The 17444-nt window shown below is 43.4% G+C and overlaps 1 pseudogene; it reads right to left on the reverse strand.

Moving 5' to 3' along the window:
* Window positions 1–3800: 3800 nt before the first annotated feature.
* Window positions 3801–13217, reverse strand: LOC134352567 (uncharacterized; annotated as a pseudogene).
* Window positions 13218–17444: the final 4227 nt, after the last annotated feature.

Below are 17444 nucleotides of genomic sequence, written 5' to 3' on the forward strand. Positions count from 1 at the left end.
TACTTTTCCATAGCAGGAAAAGTATATTAAAGTATTGCTGAGCATGGATGGGAAGTGAGAGAATGGTGATGGTGTAATGGAGAATGGGAGCACATTATTAGATTGTGAAATTCCTTGGCGACCATTGCAAATAATCTGATGTATTATAGTTTAGCCCTTTGCAAAGCCTTTCTCCCCCACCAACTCTGGAATGAGCACAGAAGTCTAATGTGATGGATGGATAATCAAGGAGTGGTGCAAGACAAAAGATAATGCGAATTGTGATAGATATCAAATCAGGCAAGGATCTAGAGGTAATATTAAGAGTGAAGCAGGAGGTGTGATGGGATGTGAACACCAAGGATTGTGCTTAAAGAGATTAATGGAAGCCTGTAACTGTAGGGTAGTGGAAGAAGAAACTTCGGCCCGTCCAGTTAAAATCTGCTTTTATGCATGCATTCAATATTCGAAGGTCTTGAATGTCCAAAAGAGTTTTGTTTAAACAAGATTAAAATATGAGTTGCATGCCTTTGACACAACTGCACATACCAGGCAGCACCCATGCACATCACATACTCCAAAGATCTGAATCAGCCTTCTGGACTGAAGAGTGTTAGCGATCAGGATGTGGATACAATTCATCACGCCGTCCACAAAAATGTAGCACACACAGGTTATTTCTAGCCGTGTCTTCTACAACTTCAGGGTATTGCAAAATATTCTGCAGCCGTCAAAGTATTGTTTCTTAATGTATTCAGTCTTGGAATGTAATTCAAGTTGCAACCACTTGGCATGTAATAAGCATTCAAATACGAAAAGGTAATTTTTTTTTAGGGTGATGATTTAGGGACTAAACATCAGCCAGTGCACTGTGAAGAGTTCTCCTGCTCTTCTTCTGGTAATGTGGTAAAGCTTTATATTCACCCAAAAGTCCCAATGAGCCCGCAGTTTAAAACTGTGTTTTAAATATGGAATCTTTGAAGCACTTCCTGAGTACTGTACTGGAGTGCCAGTACGGTTTATGTGCTCCTGCGTCTGGTACACATTTGACTTTGCTAACTAAGAGCATGAGTGTTGTCAACATATCCAAGTGAAAGGAAATTAAAGGAACTATAGCCATAAGGAGCTGGGAAAATTAAACCATGTTAAGAAAATATGGAATCTTCTAGAACATAGCTACTTAAAAGTAACATTTTCATTATTTTGCTTCCTTTTTTTTCTTCAAATATTTTCAAACAACAGTTGGTAGACTTTTGCTGAAAAGATATTCTGGTGACAGCTGGTACAGATCCGACTTGTTTTGTGAAATCCCATTGCACAACAGCCATCAAGGTGTTGAGGTGTTAGCCATGTGAAACTCTTCTCTCTCTTGTGCTGGATGAGTGCTTCATCAATACACCAGCTTCATCAATGTCAGTAACGCTTGAGAACAAATACTCCATGAAGCTGAAACATCATGTGCAGATTTTCAGTTCGTGCTACAGTGGTTAATAATGAATGTAAATGGTTAGCAGCTACAGCATGTTTAGATAGGATTATAAAATTTTAGCTCAATGCATCAAATAGAAAGCATATGAACTCACATACAAATTCCTTATAAAGTAATATTTTTATGTTTGTGTGTGTGTGAGAGAGAAGGTATTTATTATGGGAGAGGTCTTGTCACTAATGTATATTCAGCATGCTTTATAATGTCACAAGTTTCTCTTTATATAAGCAATATATATGATTCTCTTCATATAGGCAATAGAGAAGTGAAAATATTACTGCAAACATTAAGCAAGCTGTCATTGGAAAAGAGAAAGTTAAAAGCATTTAACTTAAATTCGAACTGTAACTTTACTGAAACAATATTCCAGAATGTCATTGATTGCACAATGGATTTCCCAGTTAAAATAAAACTGAGATACAGCACCAAAGACACCATCTAGTGACCAGAAGAGGAACAGACAATATGTGATAAGGCAAGATGAAGAATTCTTTTTTTCTTTATTTTCTTGATTGTATTGTTTCTTTTTAGGGAAGTTAGCATTACAGTCCTGACTTAATAAGGTTCTTCAGATACCATTGTAGATGGCATCACATGTCTAATTTACAAGTTGCTTGATGTTATCACATCTCACCTTGTTGAGCCTTTGGCAGGGCAAGCTAAACCTATGGAAAGGTAAACAAAGTTAATCTTACAGGTTGAAGACATTTTGTCAGAACTGTGTCTTCAACCTGAAGAAGTTTCTCTTTCCACAATCTTCCGAGTATTTCCAATATTTTCTGCAATGCACACAGAAGTGCTGGAAGATCTCAGCAAGTCAGGCAGTTTCTATGCAGAGGAATAAACAGTCAATGTATTGGGACAAGACCCTTCATGAGGACTGGAAAGGAAGGGGGCAGAGCCAGAATAAGAAGGTGGGCGGAGTGGATGGTGTACTGTACAAGGTGGCAGGTGACTGGTGAAACCAGGTGAGGAGCAATGTGGGTGGGAGGGGGGAGAATATGAAGTAAGCAGCTGGGAAGTGATAGGTGGAAGAGGTGAAGAGTTGAAGAAGAAGGAAACTGATATGAGAGCACAGTGGATCATAGAAAAAAGGGAAGGAGAAGGGAAAGGTAAGGAGAAGAAAAGAGTGAGAGTGTAACCAGAATGGGGAATGGAGAAAGAGAGAAGAGAGTGGGTGGAGAAAATACTAGAAGTTAGATAAATCGATATTCATGCCATCTGGTTGGAGCCTACCCAGACAGAATATGAGATATTGCTCCTCTGTCCCAAGTGTAGCCTCATCATGGTTGTAGAGGAGACGATGGACTGGCATGTCCATCACTTCCCTCTGGTGCTCCTCCTCCTTCCCTTTCTTCCATGGTCTATTGTCCTCTCTTATAAAATTCTTTCTTCTTCAACCCTTTGCCTCACCTCCCAGCTTCTTACTTCATTACCCCTCCCCTCACCTGGTTTCATCTATCACATGCCAGCCTGTACTCCATCCTCTCTCCCCCACGTTGGTTTATTCTGGCTCCTGTTCCTTACTTTCCAGTCCCGATGAAGGTTCATGGCCCGAAATGTCAACTGTTTATTCCTCTGCACTGATGCTGCGTGACTTGCTGAGTTTCTCCAGCACTTCGTGTGTGTTGCTCAAGATTTTCAGCATCGACCGAATCCCTTGTGTTTCCAATATTTTCTGCTTTCCTTTCAGATTTCCAGCAGCTGCTGTTTTTCAATTTACATGTTGCCGGGCCAAGTGAGGCAATGCAATGTGCATCTAAAAATCCTGTTTAAATAATATGCTGTAGTTAATTAAATAAAGTTCCAAGCTGAAGTTTGTATTTTTTGGCATACCTTCACCTCCATCCTGTACATACCAGTGCTCCAGGTCTGGCTAGGTTTAACACTATTCTTAAAGGCAAGTTGCTACTGTTAGAAATGGTGGTGAAACATTTTTTTTTGTCACCAAACATTTATTTCCCTTGTTCAACCTTTACTTTCCAATGCATTTAATGAGATTTTTAAATTTCATTAACTAATATACAGGAGTCTGAGTTGAGATAATTAATAAAAATAGAAGAATTCGTGAAGCAGTAGCCACATCAGCAGAGAATTTTCATACTTGTTATACTTAAAGTACAAGAGATCCATGATACTAATTGTTTGGATTTTGCCCCCTACACAATAATTATTTCATGGAATTTGTGGTTGTCTTTTTTTCTCAGTATAGTGCAGATTGCATGGAATAATGTATCGTTCACTGTCAAAGCAAAGGGGTTTAATACATGACCTCCTGAGCCACTGATGAATGTCAAACTTTTACTGAAATGCTAGTAATTCCAAATGTAAACTACTCTAAAGCCAGGGTCTGAAAGGCAAGAAGCTTCCTGACTGTTTTGGCAGATTCCCAGATCTCACAAAAGGTTTGCATCTGTCAAGAAGACAGAAATTTCATGCAATGTTATTGACACTTAAGAGTAAGGGTACACCTATAAATAAACCAAGGACTAGTATTTACTGTGTAATCATTCCAGTGGAAATTATTTTTGGTTTTAACTTGATCAAGTGTAAAACTGGAAAATGTTCTTAGGAGAGTGCCTTCTCAACTTCCCGGGATTGAAATCGTACCTTCACAACTCATTTCAAACTTCTAAACATTTACCATCAAAACTTTCTTTTTCAATATTTTTATTACGTTTCAAAATTAAACATAACAAATAATAGTAATGATACATAGGGATTTGGATTACAATAGTAACAATTAACATGAACAAGCACAGATACCAAGTAACAAATACAGTTTAGCCTCCCAATCTCATAGTAACTGACCATGAAAAATATATTTTATAAAGAGAGAGAGAAAAAAAATCCCTAAACTAAAAAAAAACAAACAAAGCTTGGGCTGTCATCAGCTAAAATTATTATTTGTCGTTAACTCTGCTCCTCTATACATGAACAAAAAAAATTACTACAAAGGATTCAGAAAAGGTCAGTTTACATCATATGAAAATTTTGAATAAATGGCCTCCAGGTTTCTTCAAACTTAACTGAAGGATCCATAGTACCACTCCTAATTTTTTCCAAGTTTAGGCATGCTATCATTTGGGAAAACCATTGAAATGTAGTGGGGGGGATTAGAATCTTTCCATTTAAATAAAATGGATCTTCTGGCTATTAATGTAACAAATGCAATTAGACGACAAGCTGACGAGGATAAACGACTAGAGTCCATCACTGGTAGTCCAAAAATTGCAGTAATAGGATGAGGTTGTAAATCAATACACAGAACTACTGAAATAATATCAAAAATATCTTTCCAATATTTTTCCAGAAGAGGACAAGACCAGAACATATGTGTCAAGGAAGCTACCTCAGAATTACATCTATCACAAACAGGATTTATATGGCAGTAAAAACGAGCTAACTTATCCTTGGACATGTGAGCCTTATGAACCTCCTTAAATTGTATCAAGGTGCGTCTGGCACACATTGAGGAAGTATTGGCTAATTGAAGAATTTTTTCCCATTTCTCTGTAGATAAAGATATTTGAAGTTCTCTTTCTCACTTATACTTAATTTTATCAGATGTACCTAGACGTATTTTTGTAATCAGATCATGAATAATTGCTATTAAACTCTTCTGATAAGGGTTTAAACCTAAAAAATTTTCTGTAACTTCAATTTGATGCGATATCGGAAAGGTAGATAAAGTAATGTTCAAAAAGTTTCTAATCCGTAAATATCTGAAAAAATGTAATCTAGGCAAATTATATTTATTAGACAACTATTCAAAAGACATAAAAGAATCAGTTCAGTTCAGTTTCCGTTTATTGTCATTTAGAAATGCATGCATTAAAAAATGGTACAACATTCCTCCAGAATGATATCACAAGAAAACACAGGACAAACCAAGACTAAAACTGACAAAGCCACATAATTATATCATATAGTTACAACAATGCAAACCAATACCATAATTTGATAAAGAGCAGACCATGGGCACAGTAAAAAAAAAGTCTCAAAGTCCCAATAGACTCATCATCCCACGCAGGCGGCAGAAGGGAGGAACTCTCCCCGCCATGAACCTCCAAGCGCCGCTAACTCACCGATGCAGCACCATTGGAAGCACCCGACCGCAGCGGACTCTGAGTCCGTCGGAAAACTTCGAGCCTCCGACCAGCCCCTCCGACGCAGCCTCTCCGAGCACCATCCTCTGCCGAGTGCTTCGACCTTCCCCGGCTGCCAAGCAACAAGCAAAGTCGAGGACTCGGGGCCTTCTCCATGGGAAATTCTGGACCACACAGTAGCAGCAGCAGCAAAGCAGACATTTCAGAAGTTTCACCAGATGTTCCTCCGTACTCTCACGTCCGTCTCCATCAAATCAGGATTGTGCACGGCACCCTACTTGACAAATAACAGACATCACCACCGGAGTGGCCGCTGCGAGCTGCGTCGCGCCACCATCCAGGGTCGTCCATGAATAAATCACGAAAACATGTTATTCCCTTTGTTTTCCATAGAAGAAAAGCTTGATCAATTCTAGACGGTTGAAAGAAAAAATTAGATATAATAGAACCTGACAGGATAAATTTGTTCAATCCAAAGAATTTACAAAATTGAAACCATGTTCGTATTGTATGTTTAATTATTGGATTTATCATTTGTTTATTCAATTTAGTCAGTGCAAAGGGAAGCGCAGCTCCTAGAATAGAAGCCCGCGTAAAACCCTGTACAGACTCCCACTCAAGGTTCATCCATCACGGACATTGAGTTTCATCCAATTCTTTTGTCCGAAATGTTAAATATCAAAATGTTAATTGCTCAGTAGTAAAATCTAAGGGTATGTCCTCACTTTGTCGGATAATTTTGAAAACAAATTTTTTTCTCTTCGTTTTGACCCTCCGTCCACACTGAACTGGCGTTTTCATCCCCCAAAAACGGAGATTTTCGAAAACACTCTCCAAAGTGTGTAAATTTGAAAACAATTGTTTCGCGTTGTAGTGTGTACGGGGTAAACGGAGAGATTTAAAAACATTGTCATGGCAACACCACAACAGCAATGCTTTTTTCTGCTTCAGTTTGGTGCTACGTAAGCATTGCCGGACGGCTGTTCTTGGTTCCTGGTTCTTGGTTCTTGATCCTCCAAAATATTCTGCATGGAATTTAAACTGGAGGTGGCTTTCAAGCTGGTCTCCTCGGTATCCTCTGTTCTTCTGCCCGTACCCTCTGGTCTCCCAGTCTGCGGTGGTCGTACCCTCGATCTCCTGTACCCCGGGGTCTCCAAGCCGGCACTGTCACTGACTGACCACCGCTGTTCTAACGTGCAGTCGGTGTGAATGGCATGAGAGTTAAATTGTAAAGTGAGCTTTTTTAACTAGATCCCCTAAATTGATTTGATTGAGTCTATCTTTAAAAATATTAATGTCAGAAATACTGTGCAGGTCTGGCGGCAGAAGATTCCACTCACTTGTTGATCTTGGGTAGAGGACGGCTTCATGCGTGTGTTGTTTACTTTATTGTCTACGTCAATAGTTTGTCTGGAATTAAACATCCCTACTGCTTTACTGACTTTGTAGTCGTTTGTAACTCGTAGAAACAGCTCGACTTCATTGTCTGTCTAAACGGAGAAGTCCGGTCTGATTTTTCCAGCGGAGGTTTTCTTTGTATTCCTCGAAGACATTGTTGAAAACTTCCTTTCGCTGTTGTTGGTACTCTAGTTTTATTCTATGGAAATAGCACAACGCCGCCGCGGAAATGTAAATATTATACTGTTTCCTCTTCGCTTGTTTTCTGTAGATGTGTCTGCGTATGCCCAGTAGGAGTAGATTTGCCCAAATATCCGTTCTGGTGTGGACAGAGATATTTTGAAAAACGCGTAGTGTGGACGCCTGTCATTTTTACTCAAAACCGGCGTTTTCAAAATTATCCGGCGGAGTGTGGACGTAGCCTAAGATTCGGCAAAGCCAAACTGCCTTCTTTTTTTGATTTCTGTAAATATTTCTTACTTACTAGCCTGGGAGTCACTGGTTCAGCCAGCTTGTGTGATTCCGAGATACACCCTGCGGATGCACTGGGACACATCATCAGTGATGTAACCTGGGGTCGTCGGGTGTTTCGGGTCTTTCAACATCATACACCCTCAGCCAGGTGACCCAGCCGGGGCTGATCAGACCCCAGCTTGTGTCCCAGCAGCATTGACCCACGGGTCACCCCTCCTGATCCACAACCATCTGGAGGCTCTCTCAGCGGCCTCTGTGATGGTCCTGATAGCTTTCCTCTTGCCAGCCCCAGTGATGCCAAGTAGGGTGTAGACTCTGCAGAGTGAGTGACTGGCAAAACCCCTGCACCCGAACTCGATGGGCTCACAGCGAGTCCTCCAGCCTTGCCTCCAGCACTGCTCCACCAGCTCCTGGTACCTGGCCCACTTCCGCTCATTCGCCTCCTCAATGCGGTTCTCCCAGGGGACTGTCAACACGATGAGGACAACCTACTTCGAGGACGCTGAAGAAAGGACCACATCCGGCCTCAGTGAAGTTGTTGCTATTTGGTCGGGAAACTTCAGCTGCCTCCCCAGGTCAACTTGAAGCAGCCAGTCTGCTGCGGTGCTAAGCAGGCCTGATGATGATGCTGGTCTGGGCTGACGTAGGGGCTGTGCTCTGGCTCTGACAAAGGAGATGTTCTTCCTCTGACCACTCTGTTTGCTGGTGGTCATGGCCATCGCAATGCTCTCTGCCACTACCTTCAGCACCTGGTTATGACACCACCGGTAGCGATCTTCCCCCAAGGCTTCAGTGCAGCTGCTAAGGACGTGTTCCAGTGATCTTCTTCCTGGACAGAGAGGACACGCTGGTGTATCGTTCTTGCCCCAGACATGGAGGTTAGCAGGGCTTGGCAAGACATCATAGACAGCCTGGATCATAAATTTAATGCACTGGGTTCTGCCTGCCAGATGTCAGACCAGGAGATTTTTCGCTCCAGCGCACCTTCCTGTTGTAATGTGAGCATTATTAAAAGTAAGTTAATACTAATTAGGATAATGGGGGGTTTTACTTCCGTTTCTTTTACTTCCGGTGTGCTTTGTATATAGTGTCCCTGCCATGCCGTACGGGTTGTGAAAGCCTCTGTATATACACAACGGTTTTGAAGTTCGAGATAAAGTTGTTTCTTGGGCATGAAGTTGTCGAGTGTGCCTTTTTCAAGGTAGAAGTTACCACACTTCCCACCTTGTCCATGCTCCCTGCTGCCACATGCCCACCATCCTGCTGTTCCTCTTCTCTTCAACGCCAGCCCGCACTTCCTCCAGGACTAATTGGAGTCTGTCCTTGCCTTTGGCCCTGTCATAGCGAGGTTGTGAACCGGAGCCCAGCCCCACTCGCCCAGTTGACACTGTTCCCATCAGAGCCCTGTGTCTCAGCCGGAACTCTGCTACCACCAGCCCTTCCTATGCCTTCCACTTCCTGCCCGTCCGTACCTGGATGCCTGCTGCTGCCACTTTAGGGTCCTTGGAATCTCTGTACTGCAGCACTTCTCTTGTGTGGGAAACTCTGAACTCCTCGTCCAGGCTGCTGAAGAGAAGTCGCAGCTTATTGCACCTTCCGTACAATGATGCGTCGCTCAGACTACGAGGTAGGCCCAGCCACCTTCGAAGGTAGTTACTGACCCTTCTCTCCAGCAACTCCACAGTTGTCACAGGCACCTCGTATACCAGTAGTGGCCACAGGATTTGGGGTAGGATGCTGTGCTGGTAAATCCAGGCTTTGAACCTTCCAGGTAGGCCTGACTTGTCCACCGTGGTGACCCAACTCTGAAGCTCCTTGGAAGTTGATCGGATAGCAGCTGCATCTCTGATGCTGCAGTCGAAGACCTTCCCCAAGCTCTTGACTGGCTCCTCAGTGATAGATGGAATTGTAGTGCCATCCAAGGTAAAACGAAACTTGTCCACCACTTTGCCCTTCCTCAACACCATAGAGCTGGATTTAGCTGGTTTGAAGCTCATCCTTGCCCAAGCGCTGAGCTTTTCCAGGCCCTGGAGGATCCAGCTGCTGCCAGGAACTGATACTGTCGTGACAATGAGGTCATCCATAAAGGCTCTGATCGGGGGCTGCCGAACACCAGACTTGGTCAGCGGGCCTCTGCACTCTGCCTCAGCTGCCTTGACTATCATATTCATGGCAAGGGCAAAGAGAGTAACGGAGATTGTGCACACAGTTATAATCCGCTTCTCCAGCCTATGCCAGCCTGATGTCATAACTCTCAGTCTGAAGTTCCCGTAGTAGTTCATGATGAGGCACCTTTCTGGGAACATGGTGTTGGTCCTGTGTAAACTCCACCAGTTTGTGGGGTATTGACCCATACGCATTGGCGAGATCTAGCCAAAGCACGCCCAGGCCTCCCGTCCTCATGTGCGCCCCCCCAATCAGCGGGGTGACTACTCCAGTGTGTTCCAGGCACCCAGGCACTACGGGAATTCCACCCTACTGCACTGAAGTGCCAATGTAAGCGTTCTGGAGGAGAAAGTCCGTCATCCGGAAGGACAAGACACTATATACTTTATTGTCGCCAAACAATTGGTACTAGAACGTACAATCATCACAGCAATATTTGATTCTGCGCTTCCCACTCCCAAGATTACAAATATTAAATATTAAAAATAGTAAAAATGAGTAAATATTAAAAAATTAAATTATAAATCAGAAATAGAAAATAGAAAAATGAGAAGTGAGGTAGTGCAAAAAGAAACCGAGAGGCAGGTCCGGATATTTGGAGGGTACGGCCCAGATCCGGGTCAGGATCTGTTCAGCAGTCTTATCACAGTTGGAAAGAAATTGTTCCCAAATCTGGTCGTACGAGTTCAAGCTCCTGAGCCTTCTCCCAGAGGGAAGAGGGACAAAAAGTATGTTGGCTGGTGGGTCGTGTCCTTGATTATCCTGGCAGCACTGCTCCGACAGTGTGCGGTGTAAAGTGAGTCCACAGATGGAAGATTGGTTTGTGTGATGTACTGCACCATGTTCACGATCTTCTGCAGCTTCTTTCGGTCTTGAACAGGACAACTTCTATAAAAATTAGTGAGGATTTTAGGGGACAGGGCAAAATTCTTTAGTTTTCTCGGGAAGTAGAGGCGCTGGTGGGCCTTCTTGGCAGAGAAACTCTGCTTGGTTGGACCAAGTCAGGTCATTTGTGATATTGACCCTGAGGAACTTAAAGCTTTTGACCTGTTCCACTCGCGCACCACCGATGTAAATTGGGTCGTGCGGTCTGCTACTCCTTCTGAATTCAACAACCAATTCCTTTGTCTTGCTGACATTGAGGGATAGGTTATTGTCTTCGCACCATGACACCAGGTTCTTAATTTCCTCTCTGTACTCAAACTCATCGTTACCCGAGATACGGCTTTCAATTGTTGTGTCGAAGATTTTCCTTTCCACACTAAGCAGTGAGATGGATCTGAACTGCTCCAGGTTCGAAGAATTTTCCTCCTTGGGGATCCAGACCCCCTCTGTGTACCTCCAGTGGTCTGCCACTGCCCCCCTGCACCAGATCACTCGCAGGATCTTCCAAAGAATCTTGAGAAGCTGTGGGCAGTGCTTGTACACCTTGTAGGGTACTCCGCTGGGTCCTGGCGCAGAACTGGCTCTGGCTGAAGACACAACCTCCTGGACTTCCTTCCAGGTGGGCTCCCTCACATCGAACTCCACTATGGGTGGTGGCTGGCTTGTAAGGGCTCTGTGGCGGCCCAGCTCTTGCTCCCTTGCAGAGTCGCTAGGATGTTATGAAGGGAATGGTCTACCTCTTCTTTAGAGCACATGAGGCAGCCACTGCGCTTCTGTCCTAGGAGCTGTTTTGTGAAACCAAACAGCTATGAAGCTATGAAGGCAGTTCGCTTCCTGGCTCTTTCTCTCCCTCACCTCCTGTGCCATTCTGCTCTGTGCAGGGTCATTAGCTTCTCCCTGCAGATGTTCCGGAGCTGAACCGAGGGAGGTTTCTCCTCCTCCGTTGCTACCCTGAACTGCCGTGCCAGGGACCGGAGCTCTTGGCGCAGTTGGGGGATCTGGGCTGCCCTGCAGTTCATAGTGTATTGGGATCTGGTGGTCTTTCCCTCCTCCATTTCAAACCGCTCTGTGGCAAAGCTGACAATGATAATGGTCGTAAACACAAAATACTCTGCAGATGCTGGGGTCAAAGCAACACTCACAACACTCTGGAGGAACTCAGCAGGTCGGGCAGCATCCGTGGAAATGATCAGTCAACGTTTCAGGCCGGAACCCTTCGTCAGGACTGTAGAGGGAGGGGACAAAGGCCCTATAAAGAAGGTGGGGGGGGGGAGGTGGGAAGGAGAAGGCTGGTAGGTTCCAGGTGAAAAACCAGCAAGGGAAAAGATAAAGGGGTGAGGGAGGGGAAGCAGAGAGGTGATAGGCAGGAAAGGTGAAGAAGGAATAGGGGAAAACACAATGGGTAGTGGAAGGAGGCAGAACCATGAGGCAGCTGGAGGAGGGGGCAGAGTGAAGTAGGGATAAGGGAAGGGAGGGGGAGGGAATTACCAGAAGTTGGAGAATTCTATGTTCATACCAAGGGGCTGGAGACTACCTAGATGGTATATGAGGTGTTGCTGCTCCAACCTGAGTTTAGCCTCATCATGGCAGTAGGGGAGGCCATGTATGGACATATCCAAATGGAAATTGGAAGCAGAATTGAAGTGGGTGACAACCGGGAGATCCTGTCTGTTGTGGCAGACGGAGCGGAGGTGCTCAACGAAGCGGTCCCCCAATCTGCGTCGGGTTTCACCGATGTAGAGGAGGCCGCACCGGGAGCACTGGATGCAATAGATGACCCCAACAGACTCACAAGTGAAATGTTGCCTCACCTCGAAGGACTGTTTGGGGCCCTGAATGGTGGCAAGAGAGGAGGTGTAGGGACAGGTGTAGTACTTACGCTTACAGGGATAAATGCCAGGTGGGAGATCCGTGGGGAGGGACGTGTGGATCAGTGAGTCATGGAGGTACGGATCCCTGTGGAAAGTGGAGAGGGGTGGAGAGGGAAAGATGTGCTTAGTGGTGGGGTCCTGTTGAAGGTGGCAGAAGTTGCGGAGGATAATGTGCTGGATCCGGAGGCTGGTGGGGCGGTAGGTGAGGACAAAGGGAACTCTGTCCCTGTTGTGGTGGCGGGAGGATGGGGTGAGGGCCGAAGTGCGGGAAATGGAGGTGATGCGGGTGAGGGCATCATTGATGGCGGCAAAAGGGAAACCACGATCCTTAAAGAAAGGACATTTGAGATGTCCTGGAACGGAAAGCCTCATCCCGGGAGCAGATGCGGCGGAGACGGAGGGACTGGGAATAGGGAATGACATTTTTGCATGTGGCTGGGTGGGAAGAGGTATAGTTGAGGTAGTTATGAGAGTCAGTGGGCTTATAGAAGATGTCAGTGGATGGTGGTCATTGTCTGAAGCTGTCTGTCAACAGCTCCCTTGGCTGTCAACTCTATGATCCTTGCTACATCCCCATCGAACTGGAGCCTCTCTTTCTTGTTGCTGGCTGGGGGCCACTTGATCCAGCGCTGTTGAACTACGTTGCTTGGGCCAGAAGTCTCTGGCGCTTGGAGGTTCTGGGCTCTTGTGGGGTGACTCCAGGCCGGGCTCCTCCTGCGTCTCACCAGGCGTAAATCCTGTGTGCTGTGCAGCATTCTCCTGCTCCAAGCACTTCATTCTGGCCTGATGGATCTTCAGGCCGTGCTTGTTCTTACAAATCTTGCCACAAATGCATCTCTCTCTCATCGCCGGTAATCCATTTGCCTTGGTCGTTGTTATTAGGTCCTTCCTATTGGGGTGTTCATTCTCCCACCGCCCCCCCCTTGGGCTCCCCTGGGGGTGTCTTTCATTGGGTTTATCAGTAGCTTTCTTTGGTTCTCCTTCACAGAAGATGCAGGTTGGGCTGCTCCCCCTCCCTGCCCCGCTTGCCGTCTTTCCGAGCTGTCAACTGTCTCTCCAGTCGTCACCAATCTGTTCTTGGTGGTCACGCAGCCTGTTCCTGGGAGTCACTGGCTCAGCCAGCTTGTGTGATTCTGAGATACACCCTGCGGACGCACTGGAACACGTGATCAGTGATGTAACCTGGGGTCCTCAGGTGCTTCCGGTCTTTCAACATCATACACCCTCACCCAGGCGACCCAGCCGGGGTTGATCAGACCCCAGCTTGTGTCTCAGCAGTACTGGCCCACGGATCACCCCTGCTGAAATAACATCATATTCTATTGAATTCACATTGGAACCATTACCGTATTTTATAGCTAAGAGGCTAGTTTTATATTTTCTAACAAGAAAAATTGAATTATAGAATGTAATGTCAAAATTTTATTAAATATCCTAAAATATAACATGTGATAGAAGTATTTATCTTATTCAGTTACCATAAACCATGACACTTGTTCATAGGCATTTCTGTGGAACGTTTTTTTCTGTTGTATGTTTTTAAGTTTTATTTAAAAGCCATGACAGCACACACAAAATATTGGAGGAACTCAGCAAGTCAGGCAGCCTCTATGGAGGGAAATGAACAGAGCTTTGGTCCACTACCTTACATCAGAAATGGAAAGGATGGGGCAGAGTGCAGTATGTAAAGGTAGGTGAAGGGGAAGGAGCAGAAGTTGGCAGGAGAGCGGTGAGTCCAAGTGAGAAGGGGAAGGTAGGTAGGAGAGGGAGGAGCGATAAAAGAGAATGATGAGTGAAGCTAGGAGGTGATAGGTGGAACAGTCAAAGGTCTAAAGAAGAAGGAATCTGATAGGAAAGAACAGCAGATCATGGAATAAATGGGAAGAGGTAGGGAACCAGGAGGAGTTGATGGGAAGGTCATGAGGGCGGATGAGGGAAAGAAAAGGGGTGAGAGGACTACCAGACTGAGTGAAAACAAAGGAGGAAGGAGAGGAAAACAAAGGGGAGTGGTTACCAGAAATTAGAGAAATTGAACTTAATGCCATCAGGTTGGAAACTACTAAGATGAGGTGCTGCTCTTCCAACCTGCATCTGATCTCATCATGGCAGTAGAGGAGGCCATGAACAGACTTGTCGGTGTGGGAGTATGAAGTGGATTGAACAGGGTGGCCATTGGGAGATCCAGCCTGTTCTGGCAGAAAAAGCAAAGTGCTTGACAAAGTTGTCCCCCTGTCTGCACCGGTCTTCACACCAAAAGCACTAGATGTGACAAATTTCATAGACAGAATTGCTTGTGAAGCACCGCCTCACCTAGAGGGACTGTTTAGGGCCCTGGATGGAAGTGAGGAAGGATGTGTAGGTGCAGATGTGTCACTTAGCATAGTTTCAAGGAAAAGTCCCAGGAGGGAGATCGGTGCAGAGGGCCCAGTGGACAGTGGAGTCGCGGAGAGAACTCTTGTGGAAAGTGGAGAGAGAGATGTGCCTGTTTAAGTTTAAACTCTTTTAGTTCACCTGAACCAAAGAGGCCAACAAGCCCTTGGAGGAAGAAATGGGGGAACATATACACTATTATGGTAAAAAACTAGTGGACGAGGCAAGCAAGATAAACAATGATGCTGGAATGGAAACAGAAAGCTTAGCTGAAATTAATAGCATGAAAATATTAGCGATGAGGCAAAGTATGATATTAGTGAAGTACAAACAAAGATACTTTTATTGCAAAAGAGATCAAGCAGTTGAAATATCAATGTTCCAGAAAATCTGAGTTGAGATGCATGTAAATACAGAAAACATTAAAGGCAAAACTAAAAAGCTTGAAACATTAGAAAGCAAACAAAAAATTTAGTAGCTGTTGTTGCATGAATGAAGTCACCAAAGAGAAGTACTGGTAGATATGAGGAGCTTTTCGACAAAATAAGATACAGCAGGGATTGAGACTCCTTTCGATGGAAGAAGGTCTGCTTGACCCAACACTACACAACATTTTATGTGCTAAGGATCAGAGAAAATTCAGGATAATTCCATGTTTACAAAGCATTCTGTAAACTATACACCACTTTCACACATTCCTCCTTCACACCCATACTACAGACACCCATATACACATCATTTAAAGAATTTAAATTAGCGCTGTCTGGTCTTCCAACTAACTGTGGTGTCTTCCAATAAACTTGGTTCATGGTTCTTAGGAACCCATTGTTCAGAGTTGCATTTTAGATTTTATCTTAAATGCACATTCAGATCTGAAGGTTGGTTGCTGAAGTCAATATTCGCTTTACGTCCTAACCCCAAAAACACCCTAATAGTAGCTATAACATTTGGAGAAGATGGGAACTTAATAGTCTTGGCTATAACATTTTCAGAAAAGATAGAGGAGAAAGAATCTGTTTGTTGTGGTAAATGATCACATAACTGCAAGGATGCCTGGGGATTGGCATTGAGACAGAATCCACAGAGATAGAGTTAAGGCAAAACTTAACAACTCAAGTGTATGTTACAGTGTAGATATTTTGGGGAAATATGCAGGAAAAGCATGAACATTGTAGAATCTGATCAAATGCAAAATAATTTGGAATAATGTATTTGGCCCAATTGATGAATGATTACATAATTCATCCAGGTCTACTTACAAATCCATTTTTCTTCAAAACTGATATATTAAAAGTTTCATTTTCCATCTTTAAAAAGAACAAGGAGCTAATAGACATGCAGTAGATTAACTGAGTAATGGTAACCATTGCCTCTTAGAACACTAAACACATTAAGGAAAGTTTGTTAAAACATAAAGTATCCAGTCCAAATTGAGTGGACAATGAAGGTGGTAAATAAAAGGCACATAATAGATATCATATATCTGAAAAATTGGAAGAAATGTGGTGATGTTTCATAATTAACCATACAGTGAACTACAATGCACAAATGAAAACCTGATTAAAACTTAAAATGGAGGCAGAGAAATTAAAAACAAAGAAATTGGTTGAAAGAGAATGTAGAAACCATACAAAAGAGCAAAAGGTTTGATTAATGCATTAAAAGTCATGTAATTAAAGCAGGGAATGGGGAAATTCAGGTGAAGAAGTGAATCTGGAACCACCAAATATGGGAAGAATATTAAACAAATATATCATAATTAATATTAGTAATAAATATTAAATAATATCATAGAGACGATGGGTATATAAAAGGAAGATATGAAACATTTGTCATAGACTCATTAAGAAAGGAATTGATTTTGAAAATATTAGTAGTACTTAGGGTACTACAGTCACCGTTTGCACATGAACCATACAACCTGGAAGTTGTCCCTCCTATAACATTTTCATGGTTGCAACATGACTCAAAGTCATGCAAATGGCAGATACACTGATTCTAAAGTCTCAATCCTCATTTAATCTAAATTGTAGTGAGCAATGTAACACTTACTTTCAATAAGAAAATTAAAGATACAATGGAGAGTGACAGATGACAATTCATGCTATAAGATATAATTGTTTATTATAGACAATTAACATGGATTTATTATCTTTGTCGATGTTTAGTGGGAATTATTTTGTCAATGAGAGAGAACTAGTTACATTCAACCTTGGTGCTATGGGGTGGCGGGTGTTGCATGAAGAGTTACAGGAGCCTGAAGACACACACTTAACGTTTCAGGAACAGCTTCTTCCCTTCTGCCATCATATTTTGGAATGAACAATGAAAACATAACATTAGCCCACTAGTTTTTTACTTGGTTTTGCACTACTTATATAATTTAATGTTTATATATAAATATATATATGTGTGTGTGTGTGTGTGTACATATTTCTTATGGTAATGTATAGTTTTATTATTATTATGCATTGCAATGTACTTCTGCTGCAAAACAACAAATCTCATGACATATGCCAATGATATTAAACCCAATTCTGATTCTATTGCATTATGATACAATTGTAAGTGGAGTACCATGAATTGAAAATTGATTGCTGGATAGATAAATTTGTGTTGTGCAAATTGGAGATTGTGAAAAGCAAAACAGAGTATTCCAAGGGTCAGTGCTGGGTTTATTTTTGATTCCAGAATACAAAGAAA

The sequence above is a fragment of the Mobula hypostoma genome, chromosome 10 (genome assembly GCF_963921235.1).
Source record: "Mobula hypostoma chromosome 10, sMobHyp1.1, whole genome shotgun sequence".
Lineage (NCBI taxonomy): Eukaryota > Metazoa > Chordata > Chondrichthyes > Myliobatiformes > Myliobatidae > Mobula > Mobula hypostoma.